Source organism: Hetaerina americana, unplaced genomic scaffold (assembly GCF_022747635.1).
Source record: "Hetaerina americana unplaced genomic scaffold, ioHetAmer1.1.p SCAF_1010, whole genome shotgun sequence".
NCBI classification, from domain to species: domain Eukaryota; kingdom Metazoa; phylum Arthropoda; class Insecta; order Odonata; family Calopterygidae; genus Hetaerina; species Hetaerina americana.
Window position 1 is genome coordinate 22,501 of NW_027286083.1, and position 5,000 is coordinate 27,500.

At 52.5% G+C, this 5,000-nt stretch overlaps 3 non-coding genes across 3 annotated transcripts in view; all 3 read left to right on the forward strand.

Annotated features, from left to right (window-relative positions):
* Positions 1 to 1,147: 1,147 nt before the first annotated feature.
* Positions 1,148 to 3,012, forward strand: LOC139700472 (small subunit ribosomal RNA). The gene has a single exon (XR_011703699.1). It is a non-coding gene; the product is annotated as a small subunit ribosomal RNA (ribosomal RNA).
* A 203-nt stretch (positions 3,013 to 3,215) lies between these two features.
* LOC139700481 (5.8S ribosomal RNA) lies at positions 3,216 to 3,370 on the forward strand. Its single transcript, XR_011703706.1, has one exon. It is a non-coding gene; the product is annotated as a 5.8S ribosomal RNA (ribosomal RNA).
* A 224-nt stretch (positions 3,371 to 3,594) lies between these two features.
* LOC139700476 (large subunit ribosomal RNA) overlaps positions 3,595 to 5,000 on the forward strand; it is a 4,115-nt gene continuing 2,709 nt past the window's right edge. The window contains exon 1 of the ribosomal RNA XR_011703703.1: positions 3,595 to 5,000. This exon is cut by the window's right edge and continues 2,709 nt beyond it. This is a non-coding gene — a ribosomal RNA (large subunit ribosomal RNA).

Consider the following 5,000-nt stretch of genomic DNA (forward strand, 5'->3'; position numbering starts at 1 on the left):
TTTAATCTGAATAATTATACATGAGAAATGCTACCTTGCATTTCGGTGATCAAAATTACGTAAAAATCGAATTGAAAAATGAAAATTTTTATCCTTGGAAGAAAAACGTTGAAACTTCGCACCGTGAATGTGAGTACGAAGAAAAAAAATCCCAAGGCCTAAAACTTTTGGAAATTGACATGGTTCTCCAACGCGGAGTAAATGTTATGGCTGGTTGAGAACCGACTTATCCGGAGCGAATCCCATCTGTCCACGGTGACTAACACGGTCAATAATAAGAACGGCTATTATTCCTTTACATGAAAGCCGTTTCCATGAGGATATCACTACCTTTTTATTAAATAAAGGCAATGAAGGGAACGTACAAGTCCAAACAAACGATTAAAAATTGCTTTTTTTTTTGGATATTGCGAAATATGGGCGAGGGAAGGGGATATTTCCATGCCTGGCTTATAATGTCGAGGAAAATGAATTAAGTGTTAAGTAACGATATATATATGTTGAAAGGTTGACTTGGTTTGTAACTGATGTAACGATTTTTGCAATTCTTCCGGGAAAAAATCCGCAAGTGAAGCGAATTTAATGCGCAAATTATTCGCTGAAAACGAATAAATTACTTGGAAAAATTTTCTAAGTGCCGATTAATAATAATAAAGTAAGAAGTAAGGGTAAACTGGGAAGGACATGCAGAGAGAACGTAATCTTTGGAAAATGGTCGAAAATTTTCTAAGTCCCGCAAAAAATCGGCGTTTTGGACCAGTCTTTTTGCCCAGAATCTCCGAAAAACACCGGCGATTGCGCCATTCTGAGCAATGTCCAAGGGGATCCCAAAATGATTTTGACTTATATGTGGAGTATCGCATTGGCGAGTCCAACCGGTCAGCAAATGGCGAGGAAGTGATTCGGGGTTGGTTCTCGGTCTCTTCGGATCTCGCCCACCTCTACCTAGTCCCTTTTGGATTTGGAACACGAAAGTATAAATTTTCGGGCAAATACCGACGCCATGCGGGTTGCCGGGAAACCCCCGGTCGATTCCCGGTGTCGAGTGGGCTCGGAGTCGGTGAAAATTGAACGTTCTCCTCGCGAGAAAATCGAGCTAAGCGTGGTCCCGGTGGGTGATTCCGCCGGGAACATAGCCCATGCAAGCTCCCTGGTTGATCCTGCCAGTAGTCATATGCTTGTCTCAAAGATTAAGCCATGCATGTCTCAGTACTAACCGCTTTAAGGCGAAACCGCGAATGGCTCATTAAATCAGTTATGGTTCCTTGGATCTTACCCACACTTACATGGATAACTGTGGTAATTCTAGAGCTAATACATGAAACTCGTGCCTCGACCAGTGATGGAAGGGGTGCTTTTATTAGAACAAAACCAATCGGTCGGTCTTCCGTCCGTTGCCTTGGTGACTCTGAATAACTTTTGGCTGATCGCACGGTCTGAGCGCCGGCGACGCATCTTTCAAATGTCTGCCTTATCAACTTTCGATGGTAGGTTCTGCGCCTACCATGGTTGTAACGGGTGACGGGGAATCAGGGTTCGATCCCGGAGAGGGAGCCTGAGAAACGGCTACCACATCCAAGGAAGGCAGCAGGCGCGCAAATTACCCACTCCCGGAACGGGGAGGTAGTGACGAAAAATAACGATACGGGACTCATCCGAGGCCCCGTAATCGGAATGAGAACACTTTAAATCCTTTAACGAGGATCTATTGGAGGGCAAGTCTGGTGCCAGCAGCCGCGGTAATTCCAGCTCCAATAGCGTATATTAAAGTTGTTGCGGTTAAAAAGCTCGTAGTCGGAGGTGTGTCTCGGACGGTCGGTTCGCCGCTTGTCGGTGCTCAACTGGCCGGTCCGGACGTCCTGCCGGTGGGGTCCGCGAGGCTCCGTTATCCTTCTTTGGTCCTCTTCACCGAGTGCCTTGGTGGGCCGGCACGTTTACTTTGAACAAATTAGAGTGCTCAAAGCAGGCCGTTGGTCGCCTGAATACTGTGTGCATGGAATAATGGAATAGGACCTCGGTTCCATTTTGTTGGTTTTCAGAACTCGAGGTAATGATTAATAGGGACGGACGGGGGCATTCGTATTGCGACGTTAGAGGTGAAATTCTTGGATCGTCGCAAGACGAACCGATGCGAAAGCATTTGCCAAGAACGTTTTCGTTGATCAAGAACGAAAGTTAGAGGTTCGAAGGCGATCAGATACCGCCCTAGTTCTAACCATAAACGATGCCAGCTAGCCATCCGCCGAAGTTCCTTCTATGACTCGGCGGGCAGCTTCCGGGAAACCAAAGCTCTTGGGTTCCGGGGGAAGTATGGTTGCAAAGCTCAAACTTAAAGGAATTGACGGAAGGGCACCACCAGGAGTGGAGCCTGCGGCTTAATTTGACTCAACACGGGAAACCTCACCAGGCCCAGACACCGGTAGGATTGACAGAATAAGAGCTCTTTCTTGATTCGGTGGGTGGTGGTGCATGGCCGTTCTTAGTTGGTGGAGCGATTTGTCTGGTTAATTCCGATAACGAACGAGACTCTGGCCTGCTAACTAGGCGTCGGAATCTATTATGCTTCCGACGTAGCTATCTTCTTAGAGGGACAGGCGGCTCCTAGCCGCACGAGATTGAGCAATAACAGGTCTGTGATGCCCTTAGATGTTCTGGGCCGCACGCGCGCTACACTGAAGGAATCAGCGTGTCCTCCCTGGCCGAAAGGCCCGGGTAACCCGCTGAACCTCCTTCGTGCTAGGGATTGGGGCTTGCAATTGTTTCCCATGAACGAGGAATTCCCAGTAAGCGCGAGTCATAAGCTCGCGTTGATTACGTCCCTGCCCTTTGTACACACCGCCCGTCGCTACTACCGATTGAATGATTTAGTGAGGCCTTCGGACTGGTGCGCGGCGCTCGCCGCCTCAACACCGGTGGCGCCGATGTTGCTGGAAAGATGGCCAAACTTGATCATTTAGAGGAAGTAAAAGTCGTAACAAGGTTTCCGTAGGTGAACCTGCGGAAGGATCATTACAGCTTTCGATTATAAAATCGTAGCTTTGGAACGAATTGGTGAAGAGAAAAAGGGACAAAGAAGGCGAGCAGTCGGGTGCCCGGCTTTCAAAAGCCGGCTTTAAAAGACACACGCCCAACTCGCTCGCAAAGAAGGGAAAAAATTCCCAGTTTGTATGTTTCGATGAAACGAATTTTTTACATAAAATGAAATGAAAGAAAGAAATTCTAAACGGTGGATCACTCGGCTCGTGGATCGATGAAGAACGCAGCTAACTGCGCGTCGAATTGTGAACTGCAGGACACATGAACATCGACGTTTCGAACGCACATTGCAGCCCTCGGATTTTGTTCCCGGGCTACGCCTGGCTGAGGGCCGGCAATTCAGTTCGCGAACGGAAACGTTTGCGTACTGGGGCGACGAGCATCCCTCGCTGGGATGGATCGTCGCCCGGATTGATAGGGGGCTCTGCGGGAGATTGGGCGAGACCCGTCCCCGCCGGTCGAGGTGAGACGCTTCGTTATTTTTTGACGGCGTTCGCCTGCGGATCGGTGGGGGCTCGGTTATTACTCCCTCTCCACGGGCAACTATATCATTTGGGCCGACCTCAGAGCAGGTGAGACCACCCGCTGAATTTAAGCATATTAATAAGCGGAGGAAAAGAAACTAACCAGGATTCCCTTAGTAACGGCGAGCGAACAGGGATCGACTCCAGGGCCAAAGCTCGCGCCCCCCGCGGGGCGCCGAGCGCTGTGGCGTTTGGGAGCGTCCAATTTCCCGAGGGGCGCCGGAGAGTCCAAGTCCCTCTTGAACGGGGCCACGGCCCGGAGAGGGTGCCAGGCCCGTGCGACCTCCGCGCTTGCCTCCCGGGAGGGGCGCTCCTCAGAGTCGGGTTGCTTGAGAGTGCAGCCCAAAGTCGGTGGTAAACTCCACCTAAGACTGAATACGGCCACGAGACCGATAGCGAACAAGTACCGTGAGGGAAAGTTGAAAAGCACTTTGAAGAGAGAGTTCAAGAGTACGTGAAACCGTTTGGGAGTAAACGGGTGGTACCCGAAATTTCGAAAGGGGAGATTCAGGTCTCGCCGGCGACGGGCGAGGGTCGCTTGACGGATGGCGCGCCGGCGGGCGGGGGGTGACCCCCGTCACAGGCGCGTCACCCGGTGGCCCTCGAATGTTCGTCGTCGGTGTGACGCACTTCTCCCCGAGTAGGACGTCGCGACCCGTCGGACGCCGGCCCCAAGGGCCCGGGTGGAGTCCCGCCCGCTCTCGAGCGGAAAAGGACCCCGGGATCCCAGGCCGGATGTCCGACGGTAGGAAGCGAAAGTCGACGCGCCGCAAGGCGTCCGGCCCTCCGCGAGCACCCTCGGGGGTTAGGGTTCCGGACCCGGTCCGATCCCTTTCCCACCGTGGGGCTGTCCGCGAACCGTGAGGTGTCCTCGGACGGCGTCGAAAGTTTCGAGTCCGCGACGCTACGGCTTGGATGGTCCACCCGACCCGTCTTGAAACACGGACCAAGGAGTCTAACATGCGCGCGAGTCGTTGGGTCGGACACGCTCCGCTAAACCCATAGGCGCAATGAAAGTGAAGGCCGCCGTTCCGGCGGCCGAGGGAGGACGGGGTCGTTCGCTCGCTCCGGCGGGCGTCGGTCCCCGCACCCCCGGGGCGTCTGATCCCTCATTGCGAGGGGAGGCGCACCCAGAGCGCACACGTTGGGACCCGAAAGATGGTGAACTATGCCTGGCCAGGACGAAGTCAGGGGAAACCCTGATGGAGGTCCGTAGCGATTCTGACGTGCAAATCGATCGTCGGAGCTGGGTATAGGGGCGAAAGACTAATCGAACCATCTAGTAGCTGGTTCCCTCCGAAGTTTCCCTCAGGATAGCTTGCGCTCGGAGGAGAGTCTCATCCGGTAAAGCGAATGATTAGAGGCCTTGGGGCCGAAACGGCTTCAACCTATTCTCAAACTTTAAATGGGTGAGAACTCCGGCTTGCTCGATTTATCGAA